Raw genomic sequence first — 27,501 nt, 5'->3', positions numbered from 1 at the left:
GAGATGTGATGGCGGGTAGGTGGATGGATGGATTCAGGTGATGACAGCAGGTAGAGAAATGAAAGCATTCGCTAAGAAAACACAAAAGAGTCGCCTGGGTGGCTCAGTCTGTTAAGTGATCGACTTGTGGTTTCGACTCAGGTCATGATCTCAGGGTTCTGGGTTGGAGCCCCACATCAGGCTCTGCACTGCTCCTGATTCCCTCTCTCTCTCTGCCTTTCCCCTGCTCGCTCTCTCTGTCTCTCAAAATAAATATTTTTCAAAAAAAGTAGTTTTTAAAAAAGAAAACACAATAATCAAAGCAATTCCGTAATTCCTCAAATATGTTTTTAATGGAGGAACAAAAATAACTATGTTTGAAGTGCAAAAGCTTAGACAATTTTAGTTTTATTTCTTTTGAATGGTGTATTGGAAAGGGCTGCAATTTAGTTAGGGGGATGATGAGTTTGGTTTTAGATATAATAAATTAGGATGTGGCAAGATCTCAGAGAAGAACGGCTGGAATCACAAGATTAGAATGCTCATTAGAGACCAAGATGTGGGGTTATCACATGGATGTGATCATGAGGCCATCCACTTAGGTAAATTGGTCTCAGGAGGAGAGCAAGAAAACCAGTTAGCCTTAGGAATACCCACTGAAAATGGACCAAAGGATGAAGTGTAATTAGAGGGGTGGTCAGGGGTGGTCAGGGGTGGTCAGGAAGTTTGTTGTTTTAGGATTATGGATTCGAGTGATGAAAGAGTTTTAAGAAGGGCAATAGTCAAACTTGTTTAATATGACAAAGGAATCAAGAAGGAGAAGATTAAGAAAAGACATTTCAATTTGTCGAGAAGCAAAGTCCCTGAAACACCGAATGTGTATTGCTTTATGGAAAGCTGCCAAAAAGCAAATTAAGGGGTGAGAGGTAAAGGGAGACGGTCTGCACACACTACTCATGTAAGGGCTTTGGGTATAAAAGGAAGGAAAGAAGTATAATGGTGGGAAATGTTAAGGGCATTAGGTTAACAAAATAAAAGGGCACTGATATAATAAAGACGAATCTAATCTTCCTGAATTCTAAGCTACTCCCTCAAAGTAAATTAGTAGCCTTGAGAGGCTCATTAACTCTGTGAGGGCACCAGGGTATTGTTCCCTGCATTGTATTGCAGTGCCTGACAAAGCAGAGAGGTTATTATTCATAGCTTTAGGACAAGCACTTCCTGTCACACTGGAGAGACTCCCTAGGAAATAAAGATACCATTATAAGAAACAGAAGCAGCAGTGTCTGCTTTTCTAGAAGGAAGATAAATTTAAAGATAACTGTCAAATCCTTTAGCAAAAAATTAATCTACCACTATCAGGTTTTAGAACACTAGACTACTCCTGTGTCATCGTCATGCCCAGTTTCTTCACCTATAAAACAAGGAATTTGGAGTTGATAATCTATTCAAAAAAACAACAACAAACTTTTGGCTTTCAAATTCTATGTTCTTTAATTTATTTCCTCCTCAGACACCATTACCTATAAGGAAAGAAAGGGTATCCATAATGCAAAATGCCATAATTAAGAAAGAACACAGGAAGCTTCTCTCTTCTTTTTCTCTTATCTCCATTTCCCTTTCATTTTGCCCCCTTCGACTTAAAAAAGTGCATCCTGAAAACGTCATGCATTATGGATCTTATAAATATTAAAAGGTATGAAAATTTCTACAAAGCCATCATTGACTTTATACATTTTACCTATCATGTGGCTCCTAGAATTCTTGTAAATAGTATTACTATCAGCCATATGTCAGAAAAGTTGTAATAATAAAACTTGCCCTTGTGATGTTAATTTCTTTGTCCTAATTAAATTCTGAGAACAGAATGTGTATTATTAAAATAGATTTTCTCATCTGTAGGCTTCTAACTTACTTACAGAGAATTCTACCTCCCCCCTCCACCCCAGGAGATCCCTGTATTGTGCAAACTTCTAAGGATGCATATTATAAATGTTGGAGCCTAAAATATGCCATGTTTCCAATTCATGGCACATTTGTTAAGGGCCTATTGCCGTGAGATTTTGGAGATATCAAAATGAAGTTGGGGTAGTTAGGTACAGGAGCTAAGTATCTAACAGGAAAGAATGGCCATCTTTATTACTTCCATCCAGATGCCATCTTACAGATTAAAATGTGCTTTCACCGTTATTCTTGTATTACCCTGACCACTCTATAAGGTAAGCATCCATCTTAGTTTCCTATCTTACAGTTGATGCATCAAGGAAAAGAGAGTGAAAGGAACTTGCCCCAAGTCAATGACATTAGTGACTGACGGATTGAAACCTACATCTTCCCTTTCAAAATATCAAGCTCTTTCTCCTGTATATGAAAGTAGTTAGATACAAAAAAATGTTTGGACTAGATTTATGGGGGTGAAACAGCAGGGGGCATTACTGCAGGATATAATGCCAGAAAGCTAGGCAGGAACCACTTATTAGAGGACTTTACATCTCAATCCTAAGATGTTAAGTGTTGTTATTTATGTGTTGGGAGCTAACTGAAGGATTTTGAGCAGGGGAAAGACAAGGTCAGATCTCTGTTTAGGAAAAGAGCTTGATGGCCACAGGTAGGCTACTGAGAGGTATGAAAGCATTGAAACCAGGCGGCAGCTCTCACCACTTGATCCAGGAGGGGGCCTAGGAGGTCTGTGACCAGTGCAGAGGCAGTGGGACTGAAAAGGAGGTTAATGATTTTAGACATGGTTTCTGTAATAGAAGGCATGCTCAACTTTGGATTTACAGGGATACTATTAGGTCTAGATTCATGTCATACATCATAGTACCCACTTTCCAGTCTCTAAAAAAATATTTAGTCCTTCAAAATATTAACGTATATGGTAGGGCACTTACAGATCACTGTTGCTAGCATCTTCCTAATGATTTCATGTAATTAATTTGTTCAGCAAGCTTTAGTACGACTGCAGTCTTAATTTTCTTCCTCTGACAATCTTCCTAAGCTCTCTCTATACCAAGTCAGGGTATGAAACCAGTGTTTTGGCTGGTGCACCGTGAGTTTCACTAAACTAAAAATCAAGACATCAGCAAGGCTGCACTCATTTCTGGAACTTCTGGAGGCTGTCCACATTCTGCAGTTCATGGCCCCCTTCCTCCATCATTAAAGCCAGCGATGGTGGATCAAACGCTTTGGATTTCTATAATTGTAGTCTCATCACAGTTTTCTGGTTCCTTGAAAGCAGAAGTGGTATTTGAGAATCCACTATCCATATGATGTCCTCTATCCATATCAGTACAACATTCCAAATATTCCATTCCAGAGTCTGTAATAAAGATGCACATTTTACCAGGCAAAGTAACCCTCCTGTGTCTCAGACACTATAACCAATATCTACACTTTCCTACATTGTGGACCACAATATAAATTTAGATTTTCATTAAACACCTGGACAAGAGTTGCTTAAATAAATGTCCATTGGTTGAATGTAGGAAGTTAGCAGCCCAACCCTGACACCCCATTCCCAAGTATTCCCCCAAATCCCAAGGATACATTTATATGTACTAAAAATTATCCTTCATCTTCTCCCACCCTGAACTTTCTCCTAGTGAAAATGTCCTTCACTGGTTGCAGCTACCATCACTCTAGTCTTGGCTGGTACTCTCCTTTTGGCTTTCTGTGAAGATGGCCAGACTGGCCCTCTGCTGACACCTGACACAAGACTGAGATGCTGAGCAAAAAGGATCAGAGATGATGGGAGAGAAAAATGTATACTTTATAACTATTGCTTCCATACATAGCCTTGCTCAGGTACCCATCAGGTCCAGACTCCATTACAAACACAGTTCACCCCACTTCTAGGAAGTCCCCAGATGAGTTTCACTAATGATGGGACAAATTCAAACTGACAGATGTTTAGAACAGGAACAGGGAGATAGAGTGTGAATTTATCTTTTAAGAAGTTTGGCTTTCACCCTATGACTTGTAAAACATCAAAAGGTCTCCTATTTTTCTGCTGTGTGCCAAAGCATGCCTCACCCTGACAGTTTTCTCAGTAACTTCAGAAAAGTGTACATGAAAGCCCAGACAGATACCAGTAACTGAGAAAAAGTCTGTCAAAATGAAAGGAAATTGAGGAGGAGTTTTCTCCTTTCTTGGCTCCAAGAACATGTGGCCCAAGAGAGTTGTGTCATTATCATGAACTTCTCTTATTTAGTTTTATTTTCTCTTTTTTTAATGTGGGGTGTGGGGAAGGTTGGTGTACTAGTTTTCTACTGCTGCTGTATCAAATTACCACTTCCAATACCTTAAAAAATACAAACATAATAACTTATAGTTCTATAGGTTAGAAGTGCACCTTGGGTTTCACGGGGCTAAAAATGAAGGCATCAGCAGGGCCATATTCATTTCTGGAACTTCTGGAGGCTGTTCATGTACTTCAGTTCATGGCCCCCATCTCCATCACTAAAGCCAGCAATGGCAGGTCAACCCCTTTTGAAGTAGAATCTTTCTAGCACTTCTTTCATCATCATTTCTCTCTTTGTGATTTAAAGCCAGGAAAGGTTCTCTGCTAAGGACTATAAGTAGACTGGGTCTACCCAAACAATCCAAAATAATCTCCCTATTTTAAAATCAGCTGAGAAGTGACCTTAATTCCATCTGTAACCATAATTCCCTTCTACCTTGTAACATAATATATTCATAGCTTCCAGGAATTAGGACTAGGACATCTTTGGGAGTCATTGTTGTGTCTACTATGGTTGGTTAAAGACAAGGAGCTAAGAATCAGGAAGACATAGGCATTATAGTGAAAACTGGACCAAAAAAGCGCCCCACCCCTGCCCAAAAAAGGCAACAGGTTCTTGATACCATTAATCAAAAGGAAAGTTGGTACAATGTTAGAGGGTAAAAACATTTCTCCCAAATGAGAGCATGTTTATTTTTCAGTACTTTATTTAAGTTCAGTTCAGGAAAAAAGAATTTGCCTTTATTGTCCACAGTATCTGCTGCTTTTGTATATTTCACTGGGCAATCCAGATTAGCTTGTTCCTGTGTCAGTAGCCTGTCTGCTAAAGAGATGCTCTGGTGGGAGAAAAAATATTGGCCTTAGCAAATTGTGGGCCAAGTTATCAGCACTACTTACTCTTGGTTGGGGCAGATATCTCCTTAGCATTATGCATGCTGGAACATTCCCCAACATTACCACAACTATTCAGGTTGAAGATTTTGCTACTTCCTGTTGCTCATGGATGAGAAAAATAGAACATAATCTATTGGATTTGTATGTTGTAGGCGAATACCATGGGCAAGGTGCTGTTTTCTGGGGGCAGGCAGCTTTACAGCATGATGGCAGTTAGGTCTGAATAGATGGGTAGCAGTGGAACCTCTCTAGTGGAGCATTCAAGCTGTGAGAGGTGTAGCTGTACCTCAGGCATGGCCTTTGGCAGAGTGACTAGTAGTATGTCCTCTGCTCTGCCTGTTATCTTCAGTGCTGCCTGAACATTCATTCAGGTTTGCTATGGAGATTCCAATGCATTATGTACGGTGGGCCTAAACTCACAATGACCCAGCAGGTGATGCTGTATGAATTTAGGGGAATTATGACTGAAGCTGGCCCTAGAACCCAAGAAGGATCCTGGAGATCATTCATCAGGCAGTGGCTTGTTTGTAAGGAGGTCCACTGTTTCTGGAAAGGAATAGGGCAAATAAATCAGGGAGGAAGCTGTATACCAACTAGTACAGAAATATTTATAATTTAGCAACAGATATGGGCATATCATCTGAACAGCAGCCCTGATTTGGATTCAGCCAAAACACTGGGTAGTTTTCTCTCCAATTTTTAAAACCTAAAGGGTACCCTCCCTAGGCAAATGGGAACTTCCCATCATGTCTATCCTTATAAAGCATGCTATCCTTGGTAATTCTAAAAGAATATTCTGTTTTTATACCATGAAGAATTATGCCTTTCTTCAATAAAGAAAACAATACATACCGATAATATTTGGTAGGCTATGCCTTCAGTATATATCCTTTTATATCATGCTTATCAAAATACTTCATAAGAGATTTATAGGATTCGTAATATATTTACCAGTTGATTCCAACATCTTAAAACCTTTTAAAGATTGAGGCCCAAAGGAATAGTGTGGGATGAAATTAAGATCCAGTTTTCCAAACTTCCACTTTAATTGCTATGACTATCACTAGCATATTTATTCATGCTAAAGTGACTGATGTTCCCATAGATACTCTCTCAACTTAAATAATATCTTGCAATTAAATTAGATTCTTCTATAAAACAATATCTGGTAACACATTTATATGATCATTCATAGGTATAGTCATATCTGCTAGTTGGTAAAAATAAGAGAACACTGAAAATCAGTGAAGAATTTCTACAAGCCATTAAGAAATACTTAGGGAAGAAACTGAGGAGACAAACAGTTGGATACGAGCATCAGAGGTGCATATTTTGCAGTGGCTTTCCTGTAAGTCCCTTGAAGTCAGGATTCATTCAACAGATTTTTACTGAAGCTACTAAGGCAGTCTGGAAATACAAGTAGGACAGGATGAGATTATTCTACAGATATGAGGTTTCCTGATGAACAGTTGTTGATACAAGTGATAATAAATGGAAGTGGCGGGAATGGAAAGGTTTAGTAGAGGAAATGACTAGTCAAGATTTTGTGGGTTTAAATATATGATGTTTGTATTTGCACAGAATCGTTTTACACCTACATCCTCCTTCTGATGATACATGATCTTATGCCAGTGCTGGTGTGTCAATCATTAAGATTGAAATGTCTAGACTGGACTGATATTCTCAAGGTTCTTGGCAGAATGACTCACTTGGGTATGAAACCACATGCACACCAAACAATCACACTTTAGTCCACGGTGATAGTCTGGCATTTCTCGACATTTACAATGTTAGAAGTGAGTAACCACAGAATAGCAAGTTTCTATGCATGGTAATCTGATAAAATACTCAAGGAAGATGGAGAGAAATTAAAATGAGTTTATGTCTCTACCCTTCTAGTTCAAACATCCTTTCCCACTGATATGATTGGTACTTGTGGTCAAAATAGTGTCTACCACTTTTTCACTGATTAAATCACACCTCTGAATTTCACTTACTCTGAAGCTTACAAATATATATATCCTCAGATTTAATTTTTCTGTCAAAAATGCATCTACAATTGAGATGTTTAAAAACAGCTAGAAAAGAACTACCAACTCTACTAAAAGTTCAGAAAAATGAAACACTCATTACTATCTACATTCATGGAATTTGTCTCACACTCAAAAGGTTAACAGGCAAGTATAATCAAACACCAGTAGGAAAATATAAGAAATCCTTTTGAAGTTTGCAGAGAACGGCAAGCACTGTTCTCTGAAGAGGTATGGTATACAGTGATGCTAATGCATTTGGTTCAAAATTTACACAAACCGAATTAGGTTTTATCTTTAAGATGCATAAATTAATCTGAACAAATTAATAAGTAAATGTAAACATTATGTTTTTAAAACATTAGAAAGCTAGGGAATGTAACAATAGTTACCAAGAAAAAATATATATGTGAACATGGAAAACATGTTTTTTTAAAAAGGGCATTTTAGGACAGTGAAAATACTCTGTGAGGTGATTGTGATCATATGGGTCATTGTACATTTATCAAACCCTCAGAATGTCCAACACCAAGTGTGAATCCTAAGGTAAACTGTGGAATTTGGGTAACTGTGTCAGTGAAGGTTCATCCTGGTAGAAAATGCACCATTGTGGTGAGTGACATTTATAATGGGGGAAGCTCTGCATGTGTGGGAGCCGGGAGTATTTGGAAAATGTTAGTACCTCCCTTCATTATTTGTGTAAAGCTAAAGCTGCTCTAAAAATACAAAGTCCTTTAAAGGGGGGGGGGCATTAGAAGTTCAGAAATGAAACAAGCTTCAGTTTTCTCTTCAGGAAAATTTGAAAGAGCACAGAAGTATCATTTAAGTATTTTCCTGTTAGAGAAAGAATAGCATTATAAGAAAGTAAACAAATATACTATTTTGAGAAGTGTAATATGCTTATGTCTTTGCATTTCCTTGTGAATAGTTGTTTCCTTAGGCAGACTTGGGATCTTGGGGGTGATTACGAGAGCCACAGCAGAGAAGTCAAGAAAGAGTGAGAACTTCCCAAAGGCAGTATGCAGACAGACAGTAGTCTTGACAGCCAGACTTTGAGAGGATTTCCTAAAATCCCTCGTTTCTGCCTTTAAAATTTCTAGAAACTGGCTTAGCAAGATTGATCATAGAGTTTTGGGGGAAAAAAAAAGGTTTTAGCCATAAAGAAAGAAGAAGAAAGAAAATCTTACCCTGTGGTGCCAAGGGTTGATGGGAAGAGAAAAGGAGGGCCAGGTAGAAGAAGGCAGAGACACACATGGCTAGATATCTCTTTTCCAGGCTGAAGTCCTAATGGGGAAAGTGTGTGAAATAAAACAAGATGCTCCAAAGTCTCTCATTAATCCGGGCCAGATGGATCAGGTGAACTTGGTGTTGGAGAGACAACCTGAGTCTGGCTTCCTCTTTCACCTGCTTCTTCTGTGTCACAGATAGCATCTACAGTGCCTGTGTTCCCTGACGAGGACATGCACAAGTAAGTTGAGAGTCTGGTTGGGGGTTGCCCCAGGAAGCTCAGAAGTCAAGGCTCAGTGGATGAGTAATCAAGTGCCTGTGAAGGTTACAGAGGGGCTGAGTCAGCAGGAAGTGGACTGTGCCCCGAGCAAATCCAGGGTGTCCAGATGTGAGTTTCATTAGCTCACGTTTCCATAGCAGATGCCTGAACACTGCTCAGATGCTCTGGAAGACCTTCCATTGCCACTGGGCTGAGGCAGCAAACAAAACCAGATACTTCACACCAGAGGTGACCCCTTCCCACAGCTTCTACAATGATCAACTAAACCACACACTTCCAAACTGTAGAAGCCTTGTTAGAAAAGGGCTCAGGAGAAAGCCCTATCTAAGATTCTGTTCATCTTACCATAGATTATTATTATAGAGGATTTAGTTTGGGGATGAGACTAAATTGTTACTTTTTCTTTTAGTTCTTCCTACCTTGTAGGTGCATATGATGAAAACAATCCAGGTGTCACCAAGAAATAAAGAAGCCATGGTTTCTTTTCAAACCTGAGGATGTGAGTAAATTTGCAACTCCATTACAACCATCTATCTTATTATTATTTACTGCTTCAGAGCTTTCTAATCTTTTCCTGGAGACCTAGATTATCACTGCCCATTTTCCAAACAAGAATCTCCTTTCTTGGCTATCATGACATTGACCTTCTTTGTCTTTTCCTGTCTATCTAGGATGCCTTGTTTTGTATGTCTTTATCTGCAGATCTTTAAAACTTAGCCACTTCTCAAGGCTCATGTTTTAGTATCACATACTGATTCATTCTGTTTGATCTTTTGTTTCATGGGAAATAGTTTCATATCCAGCATGGAGGAAAGTATTTTATAAATAATTGTGTTATGATCAATTTGTTCTATCGTCTATAATTTTGTATTGGATAATTGTTTCGCCCTCATCTTTAAATGAGTTCATGTGTATATGGCTTATCTATACTGACCCTATTTCAGTCTTTCAAGAACAGTGACTGTCATCAACAGGATATTGTGCAGTGCTTTCCATAGCATGGGTATTTATTAGAAAACTGAACTGCTTTGGTTATGATGAGTAGACCAAGGAGACATATAAGAGAAGTCAAGAAACATTTTGTTTTAAAATAGAAACAAAACACATGGGTAGCAACTAATTTAAAAGTAAAGCAATAAGAAAGCATGCTTCTTAAAGAGAATGGGCAAATACCTGTTTAACCACTTAAGTTGCATATGACCTCATGAAGTAGTCAGGTCTAATTGTAAGTTTCTTTGTTCATGTTCTTTCTTTCAAATGGATAGAGCAGTTGAGAAAACAATTACAGTAAAACAATGGCTTGTAAAACCCAGTGAGCTAGAAAATCACTTTTAATTAATTCAACTCAAAGAGTTTCCACATAACTAGCATTGACTGGGCATGTACTGTATGATTGGTAAATACGAAGAAGAAGAAAGCATGATTCTGGCCTCAAAGAACTTTAAGTTTAGCAGGGGGAATTAGGCAGAACCTAAGGCTATACAGAAGTACAAAAAGGGGGAAACTTTTATTTTTAGGAAATGGGGAAAGTTTCTCTGAGGAAATGGCCAATGAGTTGGACTCTGCAGATGGGCAGACCTTGAGAAATATTCTGAGCAGAGAGAGTCATATGTACAAAGACATTTCCATAGAGCTTTTTCCTGCCTCTTTGCTTTTTAATATTAAGTTAATCCTCTAAATTGTAATACAAATGTGTATCAACACTGTCTACCAACATGTGTATTTATATTAAAAATGCAATCACAGTAGAAAGTTAAAGGAAATTTCCATCATTATAGCATTTTTCTTTACTGAGGTAAATTTAACATATAATTGACCATTTTAAATTATACCATTTAGAGGTGCCTGGGTGGCTCCATTGGTTAAGCATCTGACTCTTGATTTCGGCTCAGATCATGATCTTAAGGTTCGGTTTGTGGGATGGAGCTCAACATAGGGCTCTGTGGTAACAGTGCGGAGACTGCTTGGGATTCTCTCTCTCCCTCTCTCTCTGGCCCTCCCCTGCTCATTTGCTCTCCCTCAAAATATATAAGATTAAAATAAATAAATAAATAAAATGTACTATTTAGCTGCACACAGTGCATTCACAATGCTGTGCAACCATCAGCTATCTTTCTCATTTCAAAGCCATTATAGGAAAGATTAAAATTATCTGAGTGATCATATAAAGTTTAAAGTCATTATCATCTGTCTCTCCAATTAATTTGTCCATGCTAAAGAAATGTCTATTTTTATTTGTTAGAAATTAAATTTGCCTTATTTAAATTAAATCTGTATTTTTGGGACTCCATACCTTCGGATTGTTTCACACAATTCATCAATTCAATTTTCAGTTTTTAATATTTTTTTAGACATTATGTCCATATAGCTTAGGTTATAAGGTGCACATGAACATTTTTATTCATGGCATATATGTATATGGAATATCATTCAGCCTTTAAAGGGAAAGATATCCTGACACATGCTACAACATGGATGAATCTTGAGGATATTAGATATTAGGGCAAGAGAAATAAGCCAGTCACAAAAGGACAAATATTGTCTGATTTCACTTCTGTGAGGTACTTAGAGTAGTCAAATTCATAGAGACAAGAAATAGAAGGGTGATTGCCTGGGTCTGGGAGAAGGTGGGGAGGGGAATTTTTATTTAATATGTACAGAGTTTCAGTTTGGGAAGATAAAAAAGTTCTAGAGATAAATGATGATGCTCGCTGCACAATATGAACATACTTAATGCCAATGAATTGTACACTTTAAAATAGTTGAAATGGCAAATTTTATGTTTTGTGTATTTTACCACAATTTATTTATTTATTTTTTTAATGTTTATTTATTTTTGAGACAGAGAGAGAGATAGAGCATGAACGGGGGAGGGTCAGAAAGAGGGAAACACAGAATCTGAAACAGGCTCCAGGCTCTGAGCTGTCAGTACAGAGCCCGACACAGGGCTCAAACTCACGGACCGCGAGATCATGACCTGAGCCAAAGTCGGCTGCTTAACTGAGCCACCCAGGCGCCCCTGTATTTCACCACAATTTAAAAAATAAAAATTAAACAAAAATCTTTTCTAGTTGATCAGAGATACGTTACCCCACTAAGAGGCAATGAATAAAAAACTTTCCTACTGCCATGAGAAAACACTAGGGTAAATGTCCTTATTGTGCTATAGACCTGTCATGTTCATGGTTATATTTACAGTTTCAAGTCAGAAGCACAGAAAAATCCAAGAAATCAGTCTCGCCATCAGGAACACCCTACGTTTACTGATAAGGGTCAGCTCACCTGGGGAAAACCAGCTTCCCTTACAAGGTTTAAGTCTTCTGCTTAATGGGGACTCCTGTTTTAAAACTGTCCTCTTGAGCAAGAGATGGGCACATCCTAACCTCTATCTTTCTTTGCCATTATGAAAACATCTAAATGGCTGTCTGTTAAGAAATAACATATCTTGTAGCACCTTCTAACTACTGAAAATTATTCCGAATGTACACCACTCCTGACAAAGAAAACTCAACTCTTTCTGCTTTTAAAAACAAAAGGCATAACAAATACAAAAGGCTTTTAAAAACAAAAGGCACAACAAATAGCAAAGACTCACTATATATTTTATTGTGATGACTTCGATTTCTGTTGGATTATAGTTATTGATATACATATATTCTAAACAAGCATATCATAAATTTGGGCATTTAAAACTGTAGCTGAGCATTTGGAGCAACAACTAATTTAGAAGATATCTATCAGTAATTCAAGCAACTGAGAACATACTATAAGATAAAATAATATAAAATTATAGTCTTTTAAACATTGTTTATACTGCAACTGCTCAAAGGAAAAATTATTTTTGTCAATGATCTGTTTTTACAACATGAATATTATCAAATACTGTGCCATATCACAGGGACCTAAATTACCTGAGTCAGGAGTATTTTTTTTAATGGGTATCTACTTTAAATTAACTTTAAATATTTTTTAAAAACTTTTGGGAAATATGGTATGTTGAGCATAAGTCCAGTTGAAAATGATCTCAAATAAAAATATAAGAATAGATGAAAGTATTTTTTGTTAGTGGAGGCAGTGGTAAAAATCAGGGAAGAAATATTGACTTATGTCAGGTTTATTTACTTTACTTTGTGGAGTTTTTGCCTATTCTTGGGCTTCTCATGGCCACCCCATTTAGATGTTACTCAACACCGACAACGAAGATCTGTGTGGAATATTTCCAAGCTGGCCCTTCTCACCATTTTGCCTTTCCAAATTAGGCCTCTGACAGAATTTCCCCCTTTCCAGTAAGGTCACACCACTTTCTTAGGGAGAGACTATAGGTTGCTCTTTTATGCCTTCCTTTCATTTGATTCCTCCTGTATTATCTATAGAAGCTTTCTTAAGGGGGGCCTGAGTTGTTTTCCTGGACAAAAGATGTTACTCTTTGATCACAAGGTAAGAACCTGGGATATCACTGTTCCCTTACCTTTGACTCTCGCTAAGGGAATAAGCTTAGGGTTCTCTGTTCTTAAAAGGGAAAAAAAAAATCCTCCACCCTGCATTTTATCCCTTGTGATTATGGCATTACTTTCTCTACACCATCAGGCTAACTGAAAAACTGCCTCCTATTGCTCATGGCCCAGTCACACCATGCTGCTGAAATCTACCAGTCTACTGCACACATGATCTCTTAATTTCTAAAACAGATGACTTTGGGATGCTTATCTTACCTGATGTCTCAGCATTGTCTGATTATACTATGGGCTATTCATTCCTCCTTGAGCTCTCCCCTCCTTTGGCTTTTATTTGCACCATATCTTATTTTTGCCCTCTACTTTCCCTTCTATTCATGGAGTTTTCTTCTACCCATCCCATAAATGTTCCTGTACCCAAGGTGGCCTTCCTCACAACTCAAACTTAGTGGGTTGTGTCTCCTCATTTATGTAGCTTCTTGTAGCACCAATATGCTTTGACACAAATCTGCATTTTTAGCTCAGGTTTCTCTGCAATACTGCCATATCCACAGGCTCAAGTCCTTCTGATTAAAGTCCCTACAGCGTCTCACACTGAGACTCTTCAAACCTGAAATGTTCTACTCTTTTCCCACACCTTCTTTCCTACTTTATGCTCTGAGTCAGGAATTAGGAGTTACTGTAAATGAGCTAAAAGGAGAAAGCCAACAGAAGTTACTTATCCCTAAAAAAATATGAAATTTTTTGACATGAGCGTGCAATGGTTTCTATAACAAGCTAAAAATGTCCTTGATAAACTCGTATTTCTCAGCTATCAATTTCATATACAGATGAAATAAGGCCCTAAAATTTCATTTGATATCCTGCCTGCAAGTTCCAGATTAGGGTAATTGATTTATATGTTTTTCTAAGCAGTAGGCATTTTGCATTTCAATGAGGCTATGATAGGAAATAATTCAATAAATATGGTCTATGCATGAGTTTTCCTATCTGTGTGTTGACATTAAACTGAAGTCATGGTTGGGCACTGACACATGGGCATTTGTAGAAAGTTTAGATATAAACCAGTCTCAGGAAAATGTTTTTATGCCTGAATTTTAAGTAGCAGGGCTTTATGTCTGGAAAGTATTTTGTTTAACAGAAACAGCACCAAGTACAGTGAGGCAAAACGGTGACTGTTGACTATTCATGCTCACAGTGCTGAACGTTATGTCATGACTCTTGTGTTATATACCTTTTTCTTCACACATTAGGCCAATGTTTACCAGAAAGTGAACAGCACAGCCAGTAGATGTTTTGACCTGTGAAAAGCATTACTTAATTCTCTGAGGTCTCAGGTAAAATTTTTCAACTATGAGTTGACCTTTGGCCTGTGAAACAAGTGAACTGTTCAGAGTCGTCACCCTAAATGTCTCATTACAAAGCCTGACCTGGCACTTGAAAGTTAAAGTCAGGTTTATAAACAACTCAAGACAGATTGGCAAATTAATGTTAAGGTCTCACATCATCGTGTTTTCTTTTTCTTTTGCATTTGTGTTTTGGAAGCTGTCTCTAGGCTCTGAACTTATGTGGTCTGGGTGTGAACAGTGGATATGTTCAGCACGGAATGTTGAAAAAATTCTCACCAAACAAGTGTAGCAGTTTTAATCAGAATTAGCTAAAGGGCATAACACTGTAAAAGAGAAAATGAACCACTCTTTTGCTGTCATCAACAACGAGGAAATGGCTCTAGGCAATAGCTGAAAAGTGCTTTTGAACTTGAGAAGCTCAATGATTTGGCAGTGAGGGGGATCTTGTTTGTCTTGCTAGTTCTAAAGAACTATTTATTCCTCAATAATTCCAGTAAGTAAGGCACAAAGAAAAAAAATCAATCTCATTTTTTCTAGATACCTCCCCTTATATCATTATATTTTACATCACATCCAAAATATTGTTTTTTATATACATCTTAATATGTGTTATATCTATTTAAAAGATTATCTTCATAACCTAATCCTGCAAATAAGGCAATACACGCTCTAAAGTTAAAGTTGTTTTGAAAATGGTAGATCCTTGTTGTCTTAGGAAATTAAAGCAGGAAAATTTTATCTTGGTCTCAATATCCTTTTTCTTTTCTGAAATAATCATAAAAGGATTTATTTCCTTAAGAACTTGTTAACTTATCTAAACATCTGCTACTCAAAAGTGATTACTTGGGAATTTCCAGGTCACACAAACATGTAAGTCTAACGTTACAGGATTCAATTAGACAGAAACCAGTAACCAAACAACCATTTATTTTTATCTTTGTATTCCCACCAGCAATGTATGGGTTATTCCACATCTTCACCAGTGTTAGACATTTTAACTTGGGTGTGATGGTAACTCAGCATGGTTTTAATTTGCATTTCCCCAGTGGTTAATGATGTTGAACATCTTTTCCTGTGTTTCTTTGCCTTCCAAATATTCTGTCTGCTGAAGTGTCTGGTAGGTTGTTGTTTTTTCTTTCTTTTCTTTCTTTTTTTTTCTTTTTTTTTTACCATGTTTTAATTGGGTTGTTTTCTTACTGTGGTATTTTGAGAGTTCCTTTTTTTACTGTGGGGCAAGTCCTTGTCAAATATGTGATTTTCAGACATTTTCTCTCACTTGGTATCTTGTCCTTTCATTCTATTAGTTAACTGATTTCTGACAGATTCAAAGGCAATGTAGTAGAGAAAAGACAATCTTCTCAGGAAACAGCCCTGGAGTAAATGGACACCCACATGCAAAAATGAACTTTGATTCCTATCTCAACCCATGTACAAAAGTTAACTCAAAAGACATCAGAAACCTAACTGCTAAATTGAAACTATAAACATATTGAAGACAACAATGGAGAAAATGTGTGTGATCTGACATTAGGTAAAGACTTCTTAGATGAGACACTAAAAGCATACTCTGTTAAAAAACTGATAAACTGGATCTGATCAAAAATTTACAAGTCTGCTCTTCTAAAGAAAAACACTTTAAAATATATATATATGTATATATATATGTATGTATATATATATGTATATACATATATATATACATATATATACACACACACATATATATACATACATATATATACATACATATATACATACATATACACGTACATATATGTACATATATACATATACACATAAATATATACATATATGTACATATACATACATATATACATACATATACATATATATATATGAAGCTGAGAAGAAGAGACAGAATCAGCCAAGGAATCTACTTATAAATGGCTAATACAATAGGAAAACTCAGGAGAGTGTCCTGGAAAGGAAGTAAAGAAATGGTATCAAGAAGGAAGGGGCGATCCACTGGGTCAAATATACTAAGGGAGAGTGATTGGTTTAGTTCGAATCAAGGAGTACACACAGACAAATGTTCCCAGACTCTATATGGTCAGTTTGTCCTACTCATGACTCAGCCATTCCACCAATGTAGGAAACACAATGGCATCCCTGGCCCATTATCTGGTGAGACAAACTCACTCTTGGTACGGTAGGCTTTGTATCTGGTACACAAGGGGTTATATTCAGGCTTATGGGCACTTCAACATCAGTCATTATTATATCTGCATTCATACATTCACTCCTTCAGTAGTTACTGAGAGGCATCTCTGGGCTCAACATTGAGCACATACTCATGATGAATATATACTAGTCATTTAAAACAGGCCATGTCTGAAATTACAGAATTTATCTAAGAGAGGAGATGAAAATCATTAATCAAATGGTCACACTGGGCAAAACTATGATGTTTCTTTCTACTGCACAGTAACAATGACAAGTTTATTATTAATCCTACTATTATGAGGTAGTATTAATCATAGCATTGTGAGGACTATGTTTGGAATAACTCTTTGGTCATCAGTGGCTTGTTTATATCAGTTAGAACCTCATACTGTGAATGTGACCCTGGGTATGGATAGGCCTTGGGTTTTTTAACTCATCTTTATGTTTCCAGCTGAGATTTCTTTATCCTTCCCCAAACTGAAGTTGCTATCCACCTTAATTCCATTCTCATGTATCTCCCCCCTCTTTTTACTTGATCTCTTTTTAGAATTAATAAGCCAAATATAAATATAAGGCCTAGAAAAACATTAATCATGATTAACTGAGATGAATCTGAAACATAATGTGGTTTTTGTAAAATATAAATATTCATGGGATTGTCACTTGTGGGAAATTGATAATTAATAAATATTGACAATAGAGGTGGAAAACAAAGATATGCTTGAATAAAAATAACATATTCTATTTCAGCAAGTATATCCTCATACAGGTAGACTTCTATTACTAGAGATTTTTGCATGTTTTTACCATGAGCATTTTTCACAGAGGTTGAGAACACAGATTCTGGAACTAAAATGCTTGGGCTCCTAGTTCATCTACCTACCAGTTGTGTTGACATGAGTAAGTTAACCTCTCTAGGCCTCAATTTTCTTATCTATACAGAACATATAATACTTGTACTTACTTTAAAGTTATTATGAAGATTGAGTTAGTATGTATAGAACATTAGAAAAGTTGCTTGTAGATAGTAAGCTTATTGTCTATATATATACAGAGAGAATGAGAGAATGAGAGAGAGAGAGACAGAGACAGAGAGACAAAGAGAAAAAGACAGAGAAAGAGCTGAAGCTCTGGGGTTAGACGAGTAGGTTCAAAGCCTGGTTTTACTACTTACTATTTATATGACCTGGTGTAGTTAATTAACCTCTTCATGTCTATTAGCAAAACAGGACTCATAATAATAGCACTCATTCCTCATAGAGTTGCCATGAAATAGTGTATATGAAGCAATTAGCACATACAATCAACACCAGCTTTTCTTTTAGGGTTGGTGGTGAGGTATTTTCAAAAAAGTAGATGGAATCATGTAAATGGATCACAAATTATTTATGGTCTATTCCAAAATAAAGTAAGAAAAAAAGGGAGGGGGAAGAAAACTATAACCTAAATTTCCTGCATTCTAGCAATCCTGAATGAGGGTTTCCCACAGATAGTAACTTAAATCCAAAAAGAACACAAAACAGAAATGTTGACTGAATGATTTTAAGGTTACCAGAGTGAGTGAATGGCTTGTCATTAATTGGTGATCTATCCCATGATTTACTCACTGCGAAGAAGTTAGATTTATCAGTGAAAGAATGCTAAACACTTTTGATTTAATGGCTAAAAGCAGTAAATGCATTACAACAGGCTGTCCAGATGGTTGCTTAGTGAACTCAAGAGGAAAAGACATAAGTTTGGAGGTAGAAAAAATACACTTTTTTTGCTGCTCTGGGGTGAGCTTTAAGAGAAATGCAGTTCTGGGAGAAACCACTGCAGCCTACAGACCAGCTGGCAGGCAGCCATAGGAAAAGAGGGAAGACTGGAGCCATTGAGCATTTCCAGGACTGGGTTACAAGTAGCTCCAGGCACTGTGAATAATAACCACAACAATCAAAGGACAATCTATATGCACAAAGATCATGGAAAGGACTGTTATGACCACATTCATCTTTCCTGTGACACCTGCTTGTACAGATGATATCCATCATCAACAGCACCACCTTTTCAACTGACACAGCACTATCTTCATGGCGAGACCTAAACTTTTTTTAACCAAAGTAACTGAACTACTTTCTGTACGTAAGCCCAATTTCATCATGCCAGGGATAGAAATAAAGTCTTTTTCACATTTTATTTTCCATGCTGGGGTTTTAGATATCTCTTACAAAACAAACAAGTTGAGAGATCAGATGGACTAACTAAAATTTTAATTATAAAATTAGTTTTTGAAAAATACTACTTCTATTAGTAAGTTGACAATAGAAAAATATGAGGAAGTATTTAAATTAAGGAAGTTAAGATTTTTTAATCCATACTTAAAAGTTTCCTAAGATACCACAGAAACTTTTCTCCTCGGAACAAGGCTAATTTTACCATGATAAGAGGACATGATTGTGCTGAAGATAATTTGCTTTCACATTGAAAATTCCCCTTAAGATAAAGAAGATCATGTTCTGTAACTTGGACCAAGAGATGGCAAAAACTGTATTTGGATTTTGATCTTTACTTACTGTCTTGATTTAAGTGAGCAAAATGTTTTATAGAAGTGGAAATAAAAAAAATACCTCTTTAACTTAATATTCCATAATGATTACTAATTAAGAATCAAATACAGGAATCTCTGTTTTTCTGATAAAATAAAAGTAGATACAAATATATAATTTATAGTAAAAATTCTTATAGATCTCTTTCCTTAGACTTCTTCGTATTTCATTGTCAGAGCTTTATTATTTGTCAAATGATGGCTATTACTTCTTATCTAGAATTTACTCTTACATTGAACATTTTTTTGTTTAAATTTTTACTGGCCACTAAAGGTTACAAATTAAGCCTGCTTAATTCTTATAAGCCAGCAAAAAAACATACTTTCTCTTTCTTTATTTAGGGAAATGTCATATCAACAACTCCAATGTCATATTTACTTTATCAATTCCTTTATAATGCACAAGGATTAGTAATTTTAAGTAGGAAATAACCAGACCAAAGTAGCTTTACAGCTAAGGTTAAAAAATGAATGTTCAAGTAAAATATGAAGGTTTCTGGACTTTCACGAACTTTTGAACCTCCACAGCTTGCCAAATTTAGTTAAATTTTAATTGAAGTGTAAATATTATTTATCTTAAAATGAAAAAGAGAATTAATACAAACTGTTTAAAGCAGGTAGAAAGTATTTTATATAATGTTTTGTTAGATATATATCAATAGGGAACAAATACTATTTTGCCTGATAACTTCATATACCCCATGCCTTTTACTTCCTAATGGTATTATGCAGTGGTCTAACAGGTAGTTCTTACAACTTGGTGGTGGAAAGGTCATGGTGCTAACAAGATTAGATTCATAGCCAATCATCTTCAAAAATGTATATGAAAAGTGAGGGAAACAGAAAGTCTGTGCACTGCAAAAAAAGAAAAAAAAAAAAGAGTTTCTGGCTCTCTAAAACCCTGTGAGGTGAAAGGTGATAATCAAAACATCAAAAAATAAAATGTCTGCAAAACTGGGTTTTGTGTGAAACATTTACCTTAGTAAGTTACATTAGCAGAATTCTGTGTTAAGGTGGTGTAAAAGAGGATATGAGTGTGCACAATGGTTTTGTTAGAAACAGCATAACCTACCAGAGATATGAGTCCCACGGTTGAATTTCACACCATCTAACCAATTCTTCCTTTCCCAGGCAATGAGAAATATTTCCTACCAGTCCAATAGCCTTCCTTACCAATTTAGGGCTTTGTATTCATTCAGGGCTATGGGAGGGAACAACTAATATCCTAAAACAAAACAAAACAAAACAAAACAAAACAAAACAATCAGTGAAATGGATGGATGATACTGGACTTTGGAGATAATTAGAAACAGTCTTTTTCTTTCTTTTTTTTTTTTTTTTCATTTTTTAACATTTTTATTTTTAAGAGGCAGAGAAGGAGCATGAATGGGGGAGGGGCAGAGAGAAAGGGAGACACAGAATGTGAAGCAGTTTCCAGGCTCTGAGCTGTCAGCACAGAGCCTGACACGGGGCTCTAACTCACAAACTGTGAGATCATGACCTGAGCTGAACTGAGTCACCCACAAGCCCCAGAACAGCCTTTTTCTAAAGCCTATAAATGAAAATAATAATTAATAATAATAATAATTAATAATAATAGTAATACTAATGTGACCTTGCTTAGTGTCACCCCTTTGAATTCAATTCCAGTGTCAAGTGACTCTTATTCTTTTCTTTCTCAAAGGAGTGTGTTAAGTCTTTTTCAAAGAAAAGAGGCCATTAAATTGTATAACATTTGTTCCAGGTAATAGGTTAAGGATTCATATTCATAAGAATGAAATGCTGTGTATTGTTCAGTCTCTAGTCATTGTGTGATCACTCTAGTTAGTCTTCAAGGCTTTTCTATTTTCAGGGAATAAATATTCTACCTCTCCTGAGTATCAAAGGAATAAAAGGGTAACTAATCAGCAAAGTAAATAAGTGAAGAAAATGAAAGTTGTAACATTAGCGAAGGCTGAGACAAGTATGTTTAGAATTGATTCAAATTAGAGCCTAACATATCAAAACCTGTGATATGTAGCCAAAGCTGTATTTAGAGAAAACTTTTTCATCTTAAATGTATTTATTAGAAAATTATATTTAAAATCAAAGAACTAAGCAATCAGTCCAACAATCTAAAAGAACAAAAATAAAGCCAAGAAAGGAATTAAGATACATATAATTGATGCATCAAGCAAATTGAAATAATTGACATAATTCAAAAAATAAAAATAATTCCATGAAAGTTCATATGAAACAGGCAAACCTTTGACAATTACAATTAAGAAAAAAGGCATAGATTTTAAAAATAAGACTATCTTCAATTATATCTACACAAGATTTAAAAATTACTAAAATTGGCAAAAGAAGACCTGGAAATCTAAAAAGACAAAAAATAGTAACAGATATTGAAATGGTAATGAAATAATGACTTGCTCCCTACTAGTCCTCACTAATAGCTCCAGACCCAGGTTATTTTATAAGCGAACATGGACAAATCTTCTTGAAACAGGAAATTTCTTTTTTAAACAAGCAGATCATAATAAATAATAAATAAATAATAAAATGGGTGTGTATGTGGTTCAGTTCATTAAGCGCCCAACTCTTGATCTCAGCTCAGGTCATGATCCTGTGGTTCATGAAATAGAGCCCTGCCTTGGGCTCCACATTCTCCAGGCTGAGCTTATTTGGGATTCTCTCTCTCTGCCTCTCCCCAACTCAGGCGTGCCTCATTCTCCCTCTCAAAGAAACTTTAAAAATAATCAAGTGGTAACACATTGAATCCAACAATGCACTGTAAAAATAATGCAGCATGACCAAGTAGGGCTTTCTCTTGGGAATACAAAAATGGCTTACCACTAAACTCGTTCAGTGGAATGTACTCTATTAGTATATTAAAGGAGGAAAAATCATTGGATCATCACATTTGATTTTGAAAAGTTATTCTAAATTAATTCAAGATGTTTACAACAATTTTTAAAAGCTTTTTGTAAAATAAAAAAAATATGTAATTTCCTTGATTTATAAAAGGATCTACCCAAGTCCCTCATCAAGCCCTATCCCTAGTGATGAAATAGGTTTATATGGACAAGAAGAAGAAAACTGTTCAACTTTTAACTTGAGGTCCCAGCCAGTGTAACAAAACAGAGAAAACAACTCAAATATTGGAAAGGAAGTTATAAAACTGTGACAATATGCAGATAATACAAGCATTTATATGAAAACCTCAGTGGGGTAGATAAGGGAATTTAATCAAGATGGCCAAATACAAGTTCACCATATGATAACCTGTAGCTTTTATTCATAACAGTAAGCCAATGAGAAAATAAAAGAGAACAAGAGGTCTATTTATAATATAATAATCACATCAAATACTTGGGAATAATCCTACGATGACTTTACTGGAAGGCATAAAAGGGGAAAAGTACTTTGTTCATGAATGAGAAGGTTTAATATTTAATGATGTCTGTTCTCTCAAAACAAACTATGAATTTAGCACAAGACTAATAAAAAAGAGAATTTTTTAACCAAAATTTAAAACCTGTCCTAAAATCCACAAAGAAGATTGAATATTTAAAAATCACCAAGTGCTTGCTTGGGCAGCACATATACTAAAATTAGAACTATACAGAGAAGATGAGTATGGCCTCAGGAAAAAAAAAAACAAAAAAACAAAAAAACAAGATAAATGTATAAAAGAAAATGAAGGGATGGCCTTGACTGCTACATATAAAACATATTATAGGATTATAGTAATAAAAATATTATAGGGGCGCCTGGGTGGCTCAGTCGGTTGAGTGTCTGACTTCAGCTCAGGCAATGATCTCGTGGTTTGTGAGTTAAGAGTCCCACGTCGAGCTCTGTGCTGACAGCTAAGAGCCTGGAGCCGTGTTTGGATTCTGTGTCTCCCTCTCTCTGCCCCTCCTCTGCTCATGCTCTCTCTCTCTCAAAAATGGATGAACATTAAAAAAATTTAAAAAAAAACTTTAAAAATATTATATTAGTGGGATAGGAATTGATAACTACATCAGTGGAAGAGGAGTTTAAAAATAGAGAAAAGCATATGCTAATTTAAGATACCATAGAAGTGGCATTTTAAATAAATGGAGTAAGAGGTTCATTTTTTAATATGAGTTCTTGGGAGAATTATCTACTTATTTAGAAAGATGTTTAGAAAGTTAGCTCATATCTCATATTCATAAAGACAAATTTCAAATGATCTAAGCATAACATTATAAGAGTATTACACTAATAGTATAATTTTTTTTTCCTGTTGGGATATGGAAGGTATTCTTTTATTTTTCTTAATGTTTATTTATTTTTGAAAGAGAGAGAGCACAAGCAGGAGAGGGGCAGCAAGAGCAGAGCAAAGGATCTGAAGCGGGTTCCATGCTGACAGCAGAGAGCCCAATGTGGGACTCGATCTTATGAACTGTGAAATCATGATGTGAGCCGAAGTCAGATGCTCAACTGAGTGAGCCGCCGAGGTGCCCCTGGAAGGTATTCTTAAATAAAAAATTTCTAACAGGGAAGAATTGGAAGCGAACTCAATGTCTATGTATAAAGGGACTCCTAATCTGTGGTATGGAAAATAAGACATCAATTTAAAGGAAAGAGGCACTGATAAAGGGAAAAAAAAAACAGGTTTTGGTATCATGGTAGGTATGATACAATTTTTATTTAAAAAAAGACCAAAACAGTACATTTTCTCTACAATTATCAATTTTTACAAATGCATAAAACAAAGTCTAAAAGTACCCACATTAACCTGATGGCAATCGTGGGCCGTGTAGAGGGGGACTAGAATTTAATATTACTATCATAGGTATTTTAGCGCTGTAGATAATACTTAAAGTTTAAATAACGATATCTAAAAATGGATAGGTTATAGGTAGGTAGATAAGTAAAAAAAAAATCATTGTGGGGGAAAAGGTGATAAATCCACAATTTCTACAAAGGAAATGACAAATATGAAGATCACATGTTATTGGAAATAAAACAGCTATCTGATTTGACAACTGTGGGGATGAGTTTGTTTTACGAGTTCAGCTAAAATCCTACAGACTCAAGCAGTTTTAATTTTTTCTGTTTTAGTAAAATAAAACGTTTTCAAAATATTCCAAAGGGTAAATGATTTCATTCCAAAATAGTTAAATGAAATAAGCATGATTTATAGTGCAAATCAAAATATTTAAATCATGCCATTTCTGTGGTATCGCTGGAGGCAAACTTTTTATCCAAATGTTCTTCTTTGTAGCTTAAAACATAATGTTAACCTATTGTCCATATTATTTTAAGTATATTTAGTGCCTAAATAAGTTCTAGGAATTTCTCTGCTCAAAATTAGCCAATGTTGACCATGAGGGATTCAAAAGCAATATTAACCCAAGGTCACTGAAATGGCCCTAAGAAAACAATTTTCCTAAATGTAAACATATAGACCAATCTTATGCACATTTTTAGAACTACATGTTCTTTTTTAACTGTTGCTGGTCATTTTGTGTATGTTTGAGCTCTACCAGGAATCCTATTTTGATCTCCTCATGCCCAAAAAAGATAGAAATAAGGAAAATAGAAAGGAAAATAAAAAACGACTGTGACTCAGAGCTTAAATTGTATTAAAATTAATGCCAGTAAAGATTTTTTGGGAGATAGTTAATACTGGTGGGAAGGAGAAGGGTCTTCCTAAATACTGCTATGGGGAGAGCAATTTAACAATGTGGGGCAAGAACCTTGACAAATATTCATATAATTGCTCACACTGGATCTATGTCTAGGCATTTATCCTAAAAAAAACTGCAGCTAGATAAAAATTAATATCCTATTATATTCATCATAGGATCATTTATAACATCACAGGCAAACTAAAATTCCAGCAATAGGGCCAGCAATAGGGTACTTTTGGATAAACAAACTATGATACATCTGTATGATAATAGATTATTATCTATGCAATAAAATATCTTTGAAGATGAATTCATGACATGAGAAGATGCTTATATTTATCAAAAAAGATACAGAATTTTATTTATAATAATGAATACACACACACACATACAGTATGTATGTGTGTGTGTATATATATATGTAAATACTTGTATCTATCTATCTATCTGCCTACTACCTACTTACCTACTGACCTATATTTGAAAGGAAGGAAATAACTGCCAGTGACTCCTGGCAATGGAGGTAAAACAATGTACTTTAATCTTCTCTAGCCCGTGTCAATGCTTCAGCCTAATTTGTTTTTTGACAGTAGGTACTGAAAAAGTGAAAATCTCCTTATTGTGTAAAGTGAAAAATAAGAAAAAAAATTAACAATAGCCCAATCATTTCTCTTCTAGTTTCCCATCCCTGGTTCCCAGGGGAAGATTCTCTAAATCAGCATATTCTTTATTCAGTGGGTATGCATGGGCTCTTCTTGTTTGAAGACTTCACTGCTGTTGTACCTTTATTTCTATTTCTTTATTATAAGTGGAGAAAGTATTGTGTACTCTTCCCCTAAAGCACAAACCTGACACTGTCCAGCAGAAGGTGGTACTGAAGTCTGTGAGTTCATTATCACCTTGAAAAGCAGGCTGTAACCTCTAGGCTCATCAATCTGCGAGAAGGAGAGAGAGGAGAAGGAAGAAAATATGTTGACAGGTAAGAAGAAACTCAGTCTCAAATGGTGTGGAATGAGTAAGATATTCACCAGTGTGGTCTTCTCATCGACTGGGGCTCAGCTGGGACTATAGCAGGTCCAGGCCACCAATTTCACTGCCACCACTGTCACCTCCCACTCCAGCTTCTGTTTATGAGAATGAGGCTAGTTTCTCAATGGTCCCTTACCTTCAAGGCTACTACTTCCAAAATGGGGTGGGACTATAGCCTTTTTGGTTTGTTTGTTTGTTTGCTCAGTTGCTTAGGGAGATAAGATTTGACAATTTTGAAATCACATTTACCTGTCCCTATTGATCTGACCACTACAACATTTTTTTGTGATCAATTCTAATTTTTAAACCAAAACATGCTTATTACCATGTGAACTCTGAATATCAACATGACCTCTGCTTCTGCTTCTCTTTTTTCTAATCAGAGTGGGCTACCTACTTTATTTAACCTCATTTCACAAAGGTTAGATAACCACAAACAGAACTTTTTTTAAAACTCTGCTTTAGGAATGGACTAACATATTTGTAACATTTACATTTAAGTTTTTGAATTGTGGGTAAATTTTATTTACAATTTTTATTTTCCAAATCTTTTTATAATGAGTATTACTTGTATACTAAAAGGGAAGAGAGAAATAAATATGCATTGTGGGTAATAGCTGACCTTTGTCTAAGCTATTTTAACTACCTTTAAACCAAATCACATTTACTGGTGGGAAAAATATATATATGTAAGGTGAGCCACACATACAAAAAAATACTGTTGGTAATTTAACTCTCTATGGTTGATATTTCTATGCTCTGCTTTTCGTAATATCATGTCACCAAATTCTGTGTCTTCTGGTCTTTCGGGTTTCTGCTCAAACCTTCACATATCACCCTAATGCTCTCTCTCCACATGTCTACTAATCTAGTAGCTATCACCCTGTACATTTCTTCCATAATTCTCACCATAAAATCTGTAATTATTTTATTTGTTTACTTATTTTTCTGTCTCCTCACACCTGTAAGTAAGCTTCCTCTGCAGGACATAGGCTGTGGGTCCTTTTTCTAGAATACTGCCTGACATAAGAGAGTACACAACTGATATTTAAAGGGTCAATGATTAAATACATCATATTTTTAATAATTTTTCTAGTTTTTCTTTTACAACCACAAACCAGAATAGCTCCCAAGATGGTGAGAAGGTGACTAATTTTTACTCCGGTGATAGCAAATAACTAGCAATTTTGCTTATATTTCACATGTGAACCATCACTTTTCCTGAAAATGAGTAAAAAAAATAAGATTGGGATCATGTTGTTTTCACATACTTTTAAATTTCTGCATGCAACAGTATTTCCAGCTCCAGCTGGAATAGAACTAAAAGTACTGGAATATTATGAGAAAAGCTATTCCTGTACAATGTCCAATCTGATTTTACAAACTACGTATGTTTGGAAAAGTTGTAGAGAATATGAAAGAGATTTTAGATGCTAATGCCACAAATATCTTGGGACTAGTCTCAAAACTTGACCCCAAAAAGTCACTTAATATTTTTGCCTTTCATACTGTACAAAATGTATTGCACATGCTGTATTTTAAAATAAGTGATCAAAGTAGTGACAAAACAAACCATTACATATAGTGCTTTCTATGTGCCAGGAAC

The 27,501-nt window shown here is 35.8% G+C and overlaps 1 long non-coding RNA gene and 1 other non-coding gene across 4 annotated transcripts; one reads left to right on the top strand and one right to left on the bottom strand.

Moving 5' to 3' along the window:
* Positions 1-4,913: 4,913 nt before the first annotated feature.
* On the bottom strand, positions 4,914-26,025 carry LOC109263786 (uncharacterized). Of its 3 annotated transcripts, none has more exons than XR_002078392.2 (4): positions 25,895-26,025; positions 25,715-25,801; positions 20,294-20,446; positions 4,914-5,659 (listed from the first exon to the last, which is right to left on the bottom strand). It is a non-coding gene; the product is annotated as an uncharacterized LOC109263786 (long non-coding RNA). The 3 variants fall into 3 exon arrangements; XR_002078393.2 differs by having other exon boundaries at positions 4,914-5,055; XR_002078391.2 differs by lacking the exon at positions 4,914-5,659 and having other exon boundaries at positions 16,321-20,446.
* LOC128775776 (U6 spliceosomal RNA) lies at positions 22,788-22,894 on the top strand. The gene has a single exon (XR_008420751.1). It is a non-coding gene; the product is annotated as a U6 spliceosomal RNA (small nuclear RNA).
* Positions 26,026-27,501: the final 1,476 nt, after the last annotated feature.

This window comes from Panthera pardus, unplaced genomic scaffold (genome assembly GCF_024362965.1).
Source record: "Panthera pardus isolate Hobbes unplaced genomic scaffold, ASM2436296v1 HiC_scaffold_8, whole genome shotgun sequence".
Lineage (NCBI taxonomy): Eukaryota > Metazoa > Chordata > Mammalia > Carnivora > Felidae > Panthera > Panthera pardus.
Note: the sequence above shows the minus strand (reverse complement) of the source record. Positions and strands in the feature narration are given on the sequence as shown.